Here is a 17,060-nt window from a genome sequence, read left to right on the forward strand (position 1 = left end):
GTCCACGCGGTTAGGGTTCGGTAGTGAGAAGTGCCTACCTAGCCTAGTTGACAGGGCCCGCACCGTACACACGCCTCTACTGTTTTCTGATTCCTACGGAGGACTTTCCAGCTAGCCACGGCTATCTCCCTCTGACAACACTTCTAGCGCCATGACAACCGAACGGCAAGTATATTACATTTTAGTATTTTATTTTAAATCTGTCGTTGTTCAAGAGGCTAACGTTAGTTCTGTTTTGTCGTTTCCCCGATGGAGTCAGACGAGGACCCAGAGAACGCTCGAGGTAAAAAAAAAACGTGTAAACTCGTACATCGCCTTGGTCCGTACAATTGCCCTTATTTTAGCGTCCCAAAAACGTAATACTTCCAGATCAATTGTAATGTCAATACCATTGTAAAGCACAATTTCTCCCCTTTCCAACATAATCAATTACATGACCTAAACGCTGCCCGTTCCTGCATAATTCAAGCAGGCAATGAGCCCCGTCGGGTCTTTTTAAAAATGGCAGATGGGGAAGCGAAACTAATGCGTGATAGTGAGAAGGAGAGATGTCGTGTGGGAAAATGGCTTTTTTTTTCACTCGATCTGTCCAACTTATCACCTTATCGCCTCTAAAATGTAAATAAAACACTATAAAGAGTTTATATAATGTGTCATTACATACCTATTTGAAGGTTTGTGTTGAATTTTAATCTGTTTTTTAGGGCGGTGCTCAAGTGATTTTAGAAGTAAACAGCGGCTTTGAGAATGATGACACAAAAAATGACTAGGTATCCCCCGTCACTGTCCAGTTCTTGTTTTTTAAATGATGATAGAAGTGCTACACCGGGTGGAGAGATTGTAAGACAGAACTAGTTGCTTTATGCGTGCTGTATGTTACGACATGACACGTCAAGATGTAACGGATGGTCAGTTTAAAAACTTTTCTCCAGTACTATAGAGCCATTACCATGTCGATCAACGCTTGAAATGAAACGTAGTTCACACCCCCGATTTTGAAGTCAACACAGTCGCCACAGTCCCATTAGTTTTCTTTGTAGCCTCGTTTGAATGTTGCGGTTGCGCACATTTGTACGGATTGGGGTGAGTTTACGTTAGCTGGAAAGCCAATGTTACCTAACTGACTAACTTTCTAGCCAACTATCTGTCAAACTAGAATGAGCTAGTTTAACTGAAAGTAAAATGCATTATTGTTGATAACTAAATAGTCTGGGGATTTTAAATGTTTTCAGTAACCTCAACTCCATATTGTTATTTATCTTGCTCTTTTGCACCCCAGTATCCCTACTTGCACATCATCATCTGCACATCTATCACTCCAGTGTTAATGCTAAATTGTAATTATTTTGCCTCTATGGCCTATTTATTGCCTTACCTCCCCCCTACTCTTCTACATTTGCACACACTATACATATATTTTTCTAGTGTGTTACTGACTGTACGTTTGTTTATATGTAACTCTGTGTTGTTTTTGTCGCACTGCTTTGCTTTATCTTGTCCAGGTCGCAGTTGTAAATGAGAACTTGTTCTCAACTGGCCTACCTGGTTAAATAAAGGTGAAAAGTGTATAGCTAGGCAACTTATTAGTGACTCTAGCTAATGTTGTGCTAACGTTACATTTAGAAACTAAGTTAACTACAGTTAGCTAGCCACACTACCAAATTATTTTTGTCTGAAAATAGTTGTTGCTCTACTCCAGTAGTGATATGTAACTTTTTTACAGCAGTTAGCTAACATCTTGGACAAGAAAACAAGAAATCTAACCAGCATAGCTAGCTAAGTGGCTAACCACCTGTCGTCACACTTTATTATAGCTAGCTAGCTAATGTAAGTGTAGATTTTGTGCAGAAAGCCAGGTTAAGTTGTTGGGAACATGAAAATGTATCCAAACAACAGTCAACCTTCGCTAGTGCGCATAAACATATGTATCTTGGGAATTTAATTAAATTGACCCCAAACGTGCCTATTTGATTACACTGCAATTGTCCCACAGGAACTGAATGAAGCCTTGGAAGGACACTGACAATGCAGAATGGTTCTGCCAACGAGCCTACGCCCACCTTCAACTGAAAAACTACAGCTGTAAGTTTCTTATCCTAACCCCCAACATCTTACCCAAACTTAACCCTAAAGTACTGCTATCAGTCAGACCCTAACCCCAATCCTCCTTGCATCTTCTTAAAGTATTGTTGATTACGGGCTTGTATATAAGCATTTCACTGTTGTATTTGGCGCATGTGACAAATAAAATTTGATTTGGTCGACAAACTACTGCTCAGGCTTTTGATAAAATCCAACCTTTCTTTACTGATTTACTGAAATTTGAATAATTTAATTAAAGTGATTGTCTTATGTTAGTTCTATATTTTTGTCTTTGCTTCAGAAACTTAAGATATGTTTCTCGTGTGTGTGTCTGTCTGTCTCTACAGGAGCTGTCAACAATGCCAAGAAATCCCAGCAGCTCAACCCCAGCCTTCTTCTTGCCTTCATGAGAATGGGGTAAGACTTGCCTAGTGTGTATGTGATGATGAAGGCATTCCATTGCCTTCATGAGAATAGGGTATGTGTGCAATTTGGCCCTAGCCCATGATAGCTGAGTTGACATGCATTTACTTTTGCAGCTTGTGTATTTTCTGGCAGGAATGTCTGTCTGACTTTATTTCTGTGACTGTGTGGGGGGGGTGCCTTGTACAACATCAGGAGATGGTACATGGGATCAGAGAGTAACCTCCCAGTGTCAATTCTGCTTACTTTCTTTATACGTACATAGAGACGCCACCAATTGTTGGTCATGGACATTTGGTTATGATATTCCATCTGTTAAAATGTGCATGAACCCTGCAACTCCACATCCCCTTTAAATCATTATATATGTCAAACTTAAATTGGTGTCAGTTTTTCCCTGAGTTTCTATCTGTTACTGATAATAAGCCTGCCCCTGTCTCCCTCCCTTCAGAATGGCAGAGTACCACCTGAACCACTTTGAGGTGTCACATGCTGCCTTCACGAAGGGACACAGCCTGGATGGTGAGGCCTGCTGAGGGGACAAGTGGGGGGCACAGGGGCCTGGTTCCATTTCAGCACCTACACCCTTTGGACACACTTATTCATTCAAGGGTTTTTCTTTATTTTTACTATTTTCTATATTGTATAATAATAGTGAATACATCAAAACTATGAAATAACACACATGGAATTTTGTAGTAAACTAAAAAGTGTTAAACAAATCAACATTTATTTTATATTTGAGATTCTTCAATGTAGCCACCCTTTGTCTTGATGACAGCTTTTCACACTCTTGGCATTCTCTCAACCAGCTTCATGAGGTGGTCACATGGAATGCATTCCAATTAACAAGTGTGTCTTGTTAAAAGTTCCTTTTGTGGAATTTCATTCTTAATGCGTTTGAGCCAATCAGTTGTGTCAAGGTAGGGGTGGTACACAGAAGATAGCCCTATTTTGTAAAAGTCCAAGTCCATATTATGGCAAGAACAGTTCAAATAAGCAAAGAGAAATGACAGTCCATCATTACTTTAAGACATGAAGGTCAGTCAATACAGAAAATTTCAAGAACTTTTAAAGTTTCTTCAAGTGCAGTTGCCTAAAAACATCAAGCGCTATGAAATTGGCTCTCATGAGGACCGCCACAGGAAAGGAAGACCCAGAGTTACCTCTGCTGCAGAGGATAAGTTCATTAGAGTTACCAGTTTTTGCAGCCCAAATAAATGCTTCACAGAGTTCAAGTAACAGACACATCTCAACATCAAATGTTCAGAGGAGACTGTGTGAATCAGGCATTTTTGGTCCAATTGCTGCAAAGTAACGACTACTAAAGGACACCAGTAAGAAGAGACTTGCTTGGTCCAAGAAACACTAGCAATGGACATTAGACCGGTGGAAATCTGTCTAATGAAATGAGTCCAAATTTCACATTTCTGGTCCCAACCGCCGTGTCTTCGTGAGACGCAGAGTAGGTGAACAGATGATCTCTGCATGTGTGGTTCCCACTGTGAAGCATGGAGGAGGAGGTGTGGGGGTGCTTTGCTGGTGACTCTGTGATTTATTTAGAATTCAAGCCACACTTAACCAGCAATTTTAACCCAGAATTCTGCAGTGATATGCCATCCCATCTGTTTTGCGATTAGTGGGAGTGTCATTTTGTTTTTTAACAGGACAATGAACCATAACACACCTACAAGCTGTGTAAGGGTTATTTGACCAAGAAGGAGAGTGATGGAGTGCTGCATCAGATGACCTGGCCTCTGCAATCACCCGACCTCAACCCAATTGAGATGGTTTGGGATGAGTTGGACCACAGAGTGAAGGAAAAGCAGCCAACAAGTGCTCAACATATGTGGGAACTTCTTCAAGACTGTTGCAAAAGCATTCCTAATGAAGCTGGTTGAGAGAATGCCAAGAGTGCAAAGATGTCAAGACAAAGGGTGGCTACTTGGAAGAATCTCAAATATAAAATATATTTTGTTTTGTTTAACACTTTTTTTGCTTACTACATGATTCCATATGTGTTATTTCATAGTTTTTTTTGTCTTCACTATTATTCTACAATGTAAAATGTAAAAAATCTAACTCTTGAATGAGTAGGGGTGTCCAAACTTTTGACTGGTACTGTAGATCTAAAACCGTAAGATATTGTTGGTGTTAGAAATGTATAGTAACTCGGTATGTAACGATTCACCGATACGCATCGGCCCCCGGTTCTAATGTTTAAGATTTAAGTGCATTGGTTTGAACCAATCCAAATTAAGTATGCATCGCTCAGAAATCCCATTCAAATATTACTCATTTCCGTTTCACTGTTTCTTTTATTCGGAAAATACCTTTTAACTGTTGACTGAACGGATGCGTCCTCCTTTAGTTTAGTAGCCTATCCAACTTTTATACATGTAACTGTGTATGACTGTCAGATAACAACTGTGTGAAAAGTGTGGGGAAAGAGCTGCTCAATGGGAGGTAGGCCTATCCCTGTTCTAAAAGGATATTCATACATCTGGCACCTTCAGCATTCAGATGCTTGTAAAATGACTTTTGACAATGTCAAGTCATAGGCTTCATTAGCTGAGTGACAACCTATGTATTTTGCTGGGTCCTTGTTAACAAATGTAGACAATTGTTTTTTACTGGAGTTGTATAGCCTACCAGAGAGGAAAGCAACTCGCATCCAATTGCTGATTGGGGTTTTCAATCATTCAGATTGTATTTAGTCAGTGTAATTGGTCATTTTTACATGAACAGGGTCATTTTATAAAAGACTAATCATTTCTCGTTAGGGAGAGCTCCTGTAAAATTACAAACAGTCTGAACCATTCACTTTCAAGACAGGTCAAATCCATAGCTGCTTTATGTTCATTGGCTAAATGCCAAGCTATTGACATAGTACTAGTTTTTTCAGTCTGCAAAAATGACAAGTTAATCAGTGGGTGATGGTGGTTTCAGATTTTAAAAAGTTGGGGGACAAAAAGCATAAATTTCCCCATCCCTAATCTGATAGTTGGGTGGTAGATGCTCAGTCTGCCCAATTGCTCAGCTCTGGTGGCTACACACACCATTGACACACAAACTAAAAAGTGTTTTTCCTGTATTGTATCGGAGACCATGCATATCGAATCATTCATGAAAGGAGAGCTGCACATCCCTAATAGTAACAGCTCTTGGCCTCTGATAGGAATATTAACTGTATCGGATGCGCCTTCCATTCTGGTCAAATGTACAGAAGTGTAAGTGGCTGTGTGTAGATTCTGCCTGCAGTACTTATGTTCCAACTGGGACGCTGTCTGAACACTGTGTTCTCCTTTCTGCTCCACAGGTTCAGATGACACTTTCCGAACGTGGCTCAAACGCTGTGAGGAGATGATGGCGAGTAAGTAGGATCTGTTCTCTTAGCTCAACCACCATCTAAAGCCTAGCCACAGGCCCATCTCCCACCTCTATCTGAATTCTATCACTGTACTAACTAAACTCATCATTAGAGAAGCTGTGTGTGTCTGTGGTTGTCATCTCAAAGGGTTTAAACAGCCTGTTTGGATCACCATTTTTTTCCACCTTTTATTTAACCAGGTAGGCAAGTTGAGAACAAGTTCTCATTTACAATTGCGACCTGGCCAAGATAAAGCAAAGCAGTTCGACACATACAACAACACAGACTTACACATGGAGTAAAACAAACATACAGTCAAAAATACAGTAGAAAAATAAGTCTATATACAATGTGAGCAAATGAGGTGAGATAAGGGAGATAAAGGCAAAAAAAAGGCCATGGTGGCAAAGTAAATACAATATAGCAAGTAAAATACTGGAATGGTAGATTTGCGGTGGAAGAATGTACAAAGTAGAGATAGAAATAATGGGGTGCAAAATAGCTAAATAAATACAGTAGGGAAAGAGGTAGTTGTTTGGGCTAAATTATAGATGGGCTACGTACAGGTGCAGTATTCGGTGAGCTGCTCTGACAGTTGGTGCTTAAAGCTAGTGAGGGAGATAAGTGTTTCCAGTTTCAGAGATTTTTGTAGTTCGTTCCAGTCATTGGCAGCAGAGAACTGGAAGGAGAGGCGGCCAAAGGAAGAATTGGTTTTTGGGGTGACCAGAGAGATATACCTGCTGGAGCGTGTGCTACAGGTGGGAGATGCTATGGTGACCAGCGAGCTGAGATAAGGGGGGACTTTACCTAGCAGGGTCTTGTAGATGACATTGAGCCAGTGGGTTTGGCGACGAGTATGAAGCATATTCTAAGTCAGAGCCGTCCAGAGTAGTGATGTTGGACAGGCGGGCAGTACAGTGCATTTGTCTGGGGTGGTGGGTGGGGGAGAGGTGCCTTGCCTCAGATCAACCCCAGTAAACGTCCACACAGTTACACACACACACACATCCATGGGGTGTTGGGCTCGCGTTCAAAACAGCCATGTGACCCCCTCCCATCATAACAAAATATACATATACACACACACACATCCATGGGGTGTTGGGCTCGCGTTCAAAACAGCCATGTGACCCCCTCCCATCATAACAAAATATACATATACACACACACACATCCATGGGGTGTTGGGCTCGCGTTCAAAACAGCCATGTGACCCCCTCCCATCATAACAAAATATACATATACACACACACACATCCATGGGGTGTTGGGCTCGCGTTCAAAACAGCCATGTGACCCCCTCCCATCATAACAAAATATACATATACACACACACACATCCATGGGGTGTTGGGCTCGCGTTCAAAACAGCCATGTGACCCCCTCCCATCATAACAAAATATACATATACACACACACACACGGATAATACGTCTTCAAATAGATTAAAAACGACACATATTTAATACACACACACACACACACACACACACACACACACACACACACACACACACACACACACACACACCTCAGTCGTCTGTTGCCATGAGCTGGCCTTAACCTGTGAGTTACCTCCCGTCTCTCATGTGTATAGTGACAGCGCTTACCGCTGTCTGTTTGACTCCCCCACTCACATCAAAACGTGGTGTGCACATGGTGATATCACTCACACACGCCTCTCTCTGCCTCCTCTCTCTCTAATGAAAGCAGTGAATATTATAACAGACATAACTGGTAAATACATTGAGGTTTGAATAGGTGTAGATGGACTGGCAAACAAACTGCCTCTGCGATGTCAGGGAGGTGTGTGTGTGTGGCGCTTTCTTGCGTGTGTTTGTGTGTTCCTCTGTTCGGTTAATGTATGGGTAATTTAAAACTGTTTGACTGTAACATTCTGTTTCCTGTCTCTTGCAGCGGCAAATCAGAACGGAAACGAGAATAAGGTGAGTGCTAACGGGTCTTCCTACAATTATTATATCTATCTCTGTACCATGCCTGTATCTATGTAAGTATTGCACCATGCACTTTTAAAGGGCCACTATGGAAATAAGTAATTTTCTTTATTGTGCTATCCCTGGAAATGTTGCAATTTCTATTTATGTTATATTGTGTGTATTTCCAAACTGAAATAAATCAACCAATCAAGTTTTTTCTGACATTCAGTTCCACTCTCCGCCTCATGGGGGCACTGTTGTTCCCAGCTTTCCAAACCTTACTTATTCTGTTCTAATTACTAAAGCGAGCACATCCAGTAAGCCCTGTCTCTTTCTCCCCTTTTTTGTTTGTTTAAACTTTCTCTCTTTTCCTGGGATGCCTGGATGCCACAGCAGACACCACACATCAAGTAAGTATACTTCATGGTTGTATTCCAAATATCCCCCTATTCTCTATAGTGCACTAATTTTCTAATACAATTGTATTTGTGACATGCGCCGAATACAACAGGTGTAGACCTTAGTGAAATGCTTACTTAGAAGCCCTTAACCAACAATACAGTTTTAAGAAAAATACCCCCCCAAAAATATATAACAAATAATTAAAGAGCAGCAGTAAAATGGCAATAGCGAGGCTATATATAGGGTAGTGATGCACCCATATGACATTTTTGGCCGATATGCGATATTTTCCTTGCCAGAAAAACCCAATACTGATATTTTATATTTTAGGGGCCTTTTAAGCATTCTAGTACAGTTAAATAGTTAACACACAGGCACATGGATGCTGCGGTTGAAGGCACTGCATCTCAGTGCAGTACAGTCCCTGGTTCGAATCCAGGCTGTATCACACCCGGCCGTGATTGGGGGTCCTATAAGGCGGGGCACAATTGGCCCAGCATCGTCTGGGGTAGGCCGTTATTGTAAATAAGAATTTGTTCGTAAATGACTTGCATAGTTAAATAAAGGTTACACACATACACACTCACACGCACCACATTGACCAAAAAGTTATTTTGTTGGCATTTATGCATGTCCTCATTTACCAGTATAACATAATCAAAACCTATTTCTTTGACTTACTTGCTGTGCTGTTTTGTTGTTCAGTCGTTTCATTCTCATCCAGGATTTCTATGGAACGACGTTTGGGTCTTTGCATGTTAAAAAAGATATGCGTCAAATAACACTATTTGAAGTGTCAAATGAGCTTGTTGACCAATCAGGACCTGAATACGACTGCACGTCTCATAATAATTTAACACATTCATACATTTTTTAGGTAGTTATAACACATTGATTACACTAGCACTAGATCTTCATACGTCACCACGATTCATCGATACGAATGCTATGTTGCTGGTAAAGTTGTCTCGCACCTACAGTGCTGGTCATAAAAAAGCTGGATGGATGTAAACAATGTTGTTCCCCAAAAATATAGCAACACGACAATTTGCTAGGTGTCATTTTAGATGTTGTCATCTAAAATAACCCTAATTTAGAAGACCGTTGTTATTTACGTCATGTACCTACGTTATAGGTATGCACGGTAGCTTTGACATCGGTATTGCACATCGGCGTTAAACTAGACATCGATACCGATGTTTGCGTTTTAAGCTAATATTGTCCGATTCCGATATCTTCCCCGATATATCGTGCATCCCTAATACAGGGGGTACCGGTTAGTTGAGGTAATATGTACGTGTAGGTAGAGTTATTAAAGTGACTTTGCATAGATAATAACAGAGTAGCAGCAGCGTAAAGGGAGGGGGCAGGCAGGCAATGCAAATAGTCTGGGTAGCCATTTGATTACATGTTCAGGAGCCTTATGGCTTGGGGGTAGAAGCTGTTTAGAAGCCTCTTGGACCTAGACTTGGCACTACGGTACAGCTTTCCGTGCGGTAGCAGAGGAAACGGTCTATGGTGGCTGGAGGCTTTGACAATTTTTAGGGCCTTCCTCTGACACTGCCTGGTATAGAGGTCCTGGATGGCAGGAAACTTGGCCCCGGTGATGTACTGGGCTGTACGCACTGCCCTCTGTAGCGTTGGACTAGTAACCGGAAGGTTGCAAGTTCAAATCCCCGAGCTGATAAGGTCGTTCTGCCCCTGAACAGGCAGTTAACCCACTGTTCCTAGGCCGTCATTGAAAATAAGAATTTGTTCTTAACTGACTTGCCTAGTTAAATAAAGGTAAAATAAATTGTCGTGGTCAGGCTGTTGTCATCAGCAAACTTAATGATGGTGTTGGGGACGTGCCTGGCCGTGCATTCATGAGTACAGGAGGGAGTACAGGAGGGGGGACTAAGCATGCACCCCTGAAGGGCCCCCGTGTTGAGGTGTGTGGCGGATGTGTTGTTACCTACTCTCACCACCTGGGGGCGGCCTGTCAGGAAGTCATGGATCCAGTTGCAGAGAGAGGTGTTTGTTCCCAGGGTCCTTGGCTTAGTGATGAGCTTTGAGGGCACTATGGTGTTGACACTGACCTGAAAGCTATTCATTGAATAGCCACAATGAATAGGTGTTCCTTTTGTCTAGGTGTGAAAGGTCAGTGTGGAGTGCAATAGAGATTGCATCATCTGTGGATCTGTTGGGTCAGTATGCAAATGAAAGTGGGTCTAGTGGAGTGTCCGTCATGGTCTGGGGCGGTGTGTCACAGCATCATCGGACTGAGCTTGTTGTCATTGCAGGCAATCTCAACGCTGTGCGTTACAGGGAAGACATCCCCCTCCCTCATTCCTGCCGGCTCATCCTGACATGACCCTCCAGCATGACAATGCCACCAGCCATACTGCTCGTTCTGTGTGTGATTTTCTGCAAGACAGGAATGTCAGTGTTCTGCCATGGCCAGCGAAGAACCTGGTTCTCACATCTTGGACCTGTTAGATTGGAGGGTGAGGGCTAGGGCCCCCAGAAATGTCTGGGATCTTGCAGGTGCCTTGGTGGAAGAGTGGTGTAACATACAGCAGGATCTTGCATATCTGGTGCTGTCCATGAGGAGGAGATGCACTGCAGTACTCAGTATCTGGTGTGGCCACCAGCTGCATTGACTGTTACTTTTGATTTTGACCACCCCCCCTTTGTTCAGGGACACATTATTTCATTTATGTTAGTCACATGTCTGTGGAACTTGGTCAGTTTATGTCTCAGTTGTTGAATCTTTTTATGTTCATCAAATATTTACCCATGTTAAGTTTGCTGAAAATAAACGCAGTTGACAGTGGGAGGACGTTTCTTTTTTTGAGTTTATATACACGCACACACATCAGTGTAAGGGGCTCTTGAGGAGAGAAGTACAGTTCCAAGCTGCCAGATTATTAGCCCTGTATAGTTGCTGAGGAGGAAGCTGTCCCTAGCATGTCTTTATTTCTCATCTTATTGACATTAAAATGAGTCTGTTTGCGGCGGTGGTGTAGATAACATTGAATCAATTCGAAGTATGGGCATAGTGTTGTATCTGTGCTGTAAATGAATGATTTGGGTTTAAATGAGATGGAGATGAGGAGTAATGGATGTTCTGGATCTGAAATGAAAGATTTCAGGGGAGTCATTCGGAGGGGAGTCATTCGCCCAGAGGCTGAGTAGGGCTCGTGTGCGTACACAGCTGTACAGCAGTAAAATAGGGGGTTGTTGTGTCCCCTGAGGTCCCGTTACAGTAGAGCAGCGCTCCCTCTGAAACACACAGAGAGGGGCCTGATTCCAATTCCACATCTCGCACCCCTCCCTTCTCTCTGCCCTTGCCCACTCTCTCTTTCTGTGGTTGTAAGAACAGTAGGGGAGGTGTTATTATGGGTAATAAGATGGCTACGGGCTTTTCCTCCAGAGGCACTGCTATGGGCACATGTTCCTTCATACATACACGCTCACTCACTCTCCAAGCTAGGCCCTCAGGGGCGCCTGTAAACTCAGGGAGGGTGAAGTCTAAATCCCCAATCCAAGAAAGAAAGCCCAACTGATTTCAGACCAGCACTAAACCCCTTAGGGTGAATTTGACGAAAAGGTCCTCGACCCCCACCCCACTATAAAAAGAGGTGTGTGTTTTTATAAGTGTGTGTTTTATAATTGTGTGTATCTCTCTCTTTAGTTGTCGGCTGTGGTGAAGCTTCCTTCAGGGGAGGACTTCAGCTTGAACATGAAGCTGCTGCATTCCATTGTCCCCCAATACAGCACCTTCAAGGTCCTCTCCACAAAGGTAACACACACGTCAACCTCTCAGCCTATCAGAACTCTACCATTTGCCTCAAAAAGGGCATAACATTGCAGCGCTCAGTCTTTGTGATTTACCACACGGCAGGTTACCAGAGAATAACCACACTGAAATGTGGTAATTAACCATAAGTAGAACAGAGAGTTCTCTTTAATACAGACCTGACTGTGTCAACACACACCAGAGAGCTTCCCTGTGAGGATTAACAAGCTGTCACGCCTTGGTCTTAGTATTTTGTGTTTTCTTTATTATTTGGTCAGCCCAGGGTGTGACATGGGTTTATGTTGTTGTATTTCGTATTGGGGTTTTTGTATTATTGGGATTGCGGCTGAGTAGGGGTGTTGTATGGGCTTGGCTGCCTGAGGCGGTTCTCAATCAGAGTCAGGTGATTCTTGTTGTCTCTGATTGGGAACCGTATTTAGGTAGCCTGAGTTTCGCTTTGTATTTCGTGGGTGATTGTTCCTGTCTCTGTGTAGTTTCACCAGATAGGCTGTAATTAGGTTTCACGTTCCGTTTGTTGTTTTGTATTTTGTATAGTTATTTCATGTGTCACTTTTCCATTAAAGTCATGAGTAACCACCACGCTGCAGTTCGGTCCGACTCTCATTCTACAAACGAAGAACGACGTTACACAAGCTCTGAAGTTGTTGGTAATTATGGACATTAATGACTGGGAAGGACACTTGTTAGTGTACACTAATATGTGTGTATATAGTGTAGACCAGGGGTCTCACATTTTTACATTTGAGTAATTTGGCAGAAACTCTTATCCACAGCAATTTACAGGAGCAATTAGTGTTAAGTGCTTTTGCTCAAGGGCCCATTGACAGATTTTTCACTTAGTCAGCTCTTAATGCTGCCAACCCCTGTTCCTAGTACCGCCCTGTAGGTTTTACACTTAGTCAGCTCTTAATGCTAGACTACCTGCTGCCAATCCCTGTTCCTAGTACCACCCTGTAGGTTTTTCACTTAGTCAGCTCTTAATGCTAGACTACCTGCTGCCAACCCCTGTTCCTAGTACCACCCTGTAGGTTTTTCACTTAGTCAGCTCTTAATGCTAGACTACCTGCTGCCAACCCCTGTTCCTAGTACCACCCTGTAGGTTTTACACTTAGTCAGCTCTTAATGCTAGACTACCTGCTGCCAACCCCTGTTCCTAGTACCACCCTGTAGGTTTTACACTTAGTCAGCTCTTAATGCTAGACTACCTGCTGCCAACCCTGTTCCTAGTACCACCCTGTAGGTTTTACACTTAGTCAGCTCTTAATGCTAGACTACCTGCTGTTCCAACCCCCTGTTCCTAGTACCACCCTGTAGGTTTTACACTTAGTCAGCTCTTAATGCTAGACTACCTGCTGCCAACCCCTGTTCCTAGTACCACCCTGTAGGTTTTACACTTAGTCAGCTCTTAATGCTAGACTACCTGCTGCCAACCCCTGTTCCTAGTACCACCCTGTAGGTTTTACACTTAGTCAGCTCTTAATGCTAGACTACCTGCTGCCAACCCCTGTTCCTAGTACCACCCTGTAGGTTTTACACTTAGTCAGCTCTTAATGCTAGACTACCTGCTGCCAACCCCTGTTCCTAGTACCACCCTGTAGGTTTTACACTTAGTCAGCTCTTAATGCTAGACTACCTGCTGCCAACCCCTGTTCCTAGTACCACCCTGTAGGTTTTTACACTTAGTCAGCTCTTAATGCTAGACTACCTGCTGCCAACCCCTGTTCCTAGTACCACCCTGTAGGTTTTACACTTAGTCAGCTCTTAATGCTAGACTACCTGCTGCCAACCCCTGTTCCTAGTACCACCCTGTAGGTTTTACACTTAGTCAGCTCTTAATGCTAGACTACCTGCTGCCAACCCCTGTTCCTAGTACCACCCTGTAGGTTTTACACTTAGTCAGCTCTTAATGCTAGACTACCTGCTGCCAACCCCTGTTCCTAGTACCACCCTGTAGGTTTTACACTTAGTCAGCTCTTAATGCTAGACTACCTGCTGCCAACCCTGTTCCTAGTACCACCCTGTAGGTTTTACACTTAGTCAGCTCTTAATGCTAGACTACCTGCTGCCAACCCCTGTTCCTAGTACCACCCTGTAGGTTTTACACTTAGTCAGCTCTTAATGCTAGACTACCTGCTGCCAACCCCTGTTCCTAGTACCACCCTGTAGGTTTTTCACTTAGTCAGCTCTTAATGCTAGACTACCTGCTGCCAACCCCTGTTCCTAGTACCACCCTGTAGGTTTTACACTTAGTCAGCTCTTAATGCTAGACTACCTGCTGCCAATCCCTGTTCCTAGTACCACCCTGTAGGTTTTACACTTAGTCAGCTCTTAATGCTAGACTACCTGCTGCCAACCCCTGTTCCTAGTACCACCCTGTAGGTTTTTCACTTAGTCAGCTCTTAATGCTAGACTACCTGCTGCCAACCCCTGTTCCTAGTACCACCCTGTAGGTTTTACACTTAGTCAGCTCTTAATGCTAGACTACCTGCTGCCAACCCCTGTTCCTAGTACCACCCTGTAGGTTTTTCACTTAGTCAGCTCTTAATGCTAGACTACCTGCTGCCAACCCCTGTTCCTAGTACCACCCTGTAGGTTTTACACTTAGTCAGCTCTTAATGCTAGACTACCTGCTGTTCCAACCCCTGTTCCTAGTACCTGCTGCCACCCTGTTCCTAGGTTTTACACTTAGTCAGCTCTTAATGCTAGACTACCTGCTACCTGCTGCAACCCCTGTTCCTAGTACCACCCTGTAGGTTTTACACTTAGTCAGCTCTTAATGCTAGACTACCTGCTGCCAACCCCTGTTCCTAGTACCACCCTGTAGGTTTTACACTTAGTCAGCTCTTAACCCCTGTTCCTAGTACCACCCTGTAGGTTTTACACTTAGTCAGCTCTTAATGCTAGACTACCTGCTGCCAACCCCTGTTCCTAGTACCACCCTGTAGGTTTTACACTTAGTCAGCTCTTAATGCTAGACTACCTGCTGCCAACCCCTGTTCCTAGTACCACCCTGTAGGTTTTACACTTAGTCAGCTCTTAATGCTAGACTACCTGCTGCCAACCCCTGTTCCTAGTACCACCCTGTAGGTTTTACACTTAGTCAGCTCTTAATGCTAGACTACCTGCTGCCAACCCCTGTTCCTAGTACCACCCTGTAGGTTTTTTACACTTAGTCAGCTCTTAATGCTAGACTACCTGCTGCCAACCCCTGTTCCTAGTACCACCCTGTAGGTTTTACACTTAGTCAGCTCTTAATGCTAGACTACCTGCTGCCAACCCCTGTTCCTAGTACCACCCTGTAGGTTTTACACTTAGTCAGCTCTTAATGCTAGACTACCTGCTGCCAACCCCTGTTCCTAGTACCACCCTGTAGGTTTTACACTTAGTCAGCTCTTAATGCTAGACTACCTGCTGCCAACCCCTGTTCCTAGTACCACCCTGTAGGTTTTACACTTAGTCAGCTCTTAATGCTAGACTACCTGCTGCCAACCCTGTTCCTAGTACCACCCTGTAGGTTTTACACTTAGTCAGCTCTTAATGCTAGACTACCTGCTGCCAACCCCTGTTCCTAGTACCACCCTGTAGGTTTTACACTTAGTCAGCTCTTAATGCTAGACTACCTGCTGCCAATCCCTGTTCCTAGTACCACCCTGTAGGTTTTACACTTAGTCAGCTCTTAATGCTAGACTACCTGCTGCCAACCCCTGTTCCTAGTACCACCCTGTAGGTTTTTTTACACTTAGTCAGCTCTTAATGCTAGACTACCTGCTGCCAACCCCTGTTCCTAGTACCACCCTGTAGGTTTTACACTTAGTCAGCTCTTAATGCTAGACTACCTGCTGCCAACCCCTGTTCCTAGTACCACCCTGTAGGTTTTACACTTAGTCAGCTCTTAATGCTAGACTACCTGCTGCCAACCCCTGTTCCTAGTACCACCCTGTAGGTTTTACACTTAGTCAGCTCTTAGAACTCAGTCAGCTCTCCTCACCCTGTAGGTTTTTCTCCAACCATAATCTAGCGCACCCAATTCTAATAATTAGCTGGTTGATAAGCTGAACCAGGTTAGTTAGAACTGGGGTTGGAACGAAAACCTACAGGAGGGAAGCTCTCCAGGAACCGGGTTGGAGAGCCCTGGTGTAGGCTAATGAGGGTGTAGGCATCTCTCCATGGCTCTCTGGTGTTTCTGCTGTATTCTGTTGAACTGTCCTTCTGAATGTCAAAATGGAATATAGATATATTGTATCGACGACAAATGGCACGCTTGAAAAGGTTTCAATATTCCATGATTTAAAAAAATATATATAAAATGACAACACTTGTTGAAAATTCCCAGAGCCATTTAAGGAATACAATACAAGTATATTTTTTATATTTTATTCACCCCAATATGTGGCTCTTAAAACTCCATGCCCAGCTTGCGATGACCTGAAATGAACATGACATGGCTAGCTTGAAACGGATCCAATGAGTTTGTGAGAATTTCATCCTGTGTTTGTGCGTGTACATGTCTAAAAGGGTTTGGCTGAGAGGGAGGGAGAGAGCCAACCCATCGAGTGTGCTTTGGGAATCTGTGGATAGGTGTAGGCTGTCGGGGCTCGCTCAGGGCATGAGATGGTGCTCAGTCTGCTAACGAGATAGTGGGACATGCCACACACACAGCACAACGGGGGGGAGGATGACAGAGCGTGAAGGGGGAGATGATTTGGAGGACAGCCTCATAGCTCAGCAGAGAGGGGAAACGATGGAGGGACAGAAAGAAGAAATGGATTAGAAAGTGGGGTAGAGAAGTGTCAAGTTATTCCTGAGTTCCTGCCAGCCAATGCCAAAACTAGTTTCCCCCCTAGAGAGAGGATGTAGCACCTTATTCCTCCCCACAAACACTCACTCACAGTTCACCATGGCGACAGCAGACACAGAGGTGCACGTGTGTTGAGGCTCAAGAGGAGTGGTGGTGGGGGGGGGGTGAAGAAGAGGAGAGGGGGTGGGGGAGAGAAAGACACAGGGGTGGGGGAGAGAAAGACACAGGGTTGGGGGAGAGAGACAC

General features: G+C 43.7%; 1 long non-coding RNA gene and 1 pseudogene across 3 annotated transcripts; one reads left to right on the top strand and one right to left on the bottom strand.

The window, feature by feature from the left end:
• Nucleotides 1-151: 151 nt before the first annotated feature.
• On the top strand, nt 152-12,595 carry LOC127911145 (protein SGT1 homolog; annotated as a pseudogene).
• Nucleotides 12,596-12,956: 361 nt separating this feature from the next.
• LOC127911000 (uncharacterized) lies at nt 12,957-15,727 on the bottom strand. Of its 3 annotated transcripts, none has more exons than XR_008077273.1 (3): nt 15,637-15,727; nt 14,289-14,430; nt 12,957-13,008 (listed from the first exon to the last, which is right to left on the bottom strand). It is a non-coding gene; the product is annotated as an uncharacterized LOC127911000 (long non-coding RNA). The 3 variants fall into 3 exon arrangements; XR_008077272.1 differs by lacking the exon at nt 12,957-13,008 and adding an exon at nt 13,017-13,079; XR_008077271.1 differs by lacking the exon at nt 12,957-13,008 and adding an exon at nt 14,104-14,217.
• Nucleotides 15,728-17,060: the final 1,333 nt, after the last annotated feature.

The sequence above is a fragment of the Oncorhynchus keta genome, chromosome 23 (genome assembly GCF_023373465.1).
Source record: "Oncorhynchus keta strain PuntledgeMale-10-30-2019 chromosome 23, Oket_V2, whole genome shotgun sequence".
Classification (NCBI taxonomy): Eukaryota; Metazoa; Chordata; class Actinopteri; order Salmoniformes; family Salmonidae; genus Oncorhynchus; species Oncorhynchus keta.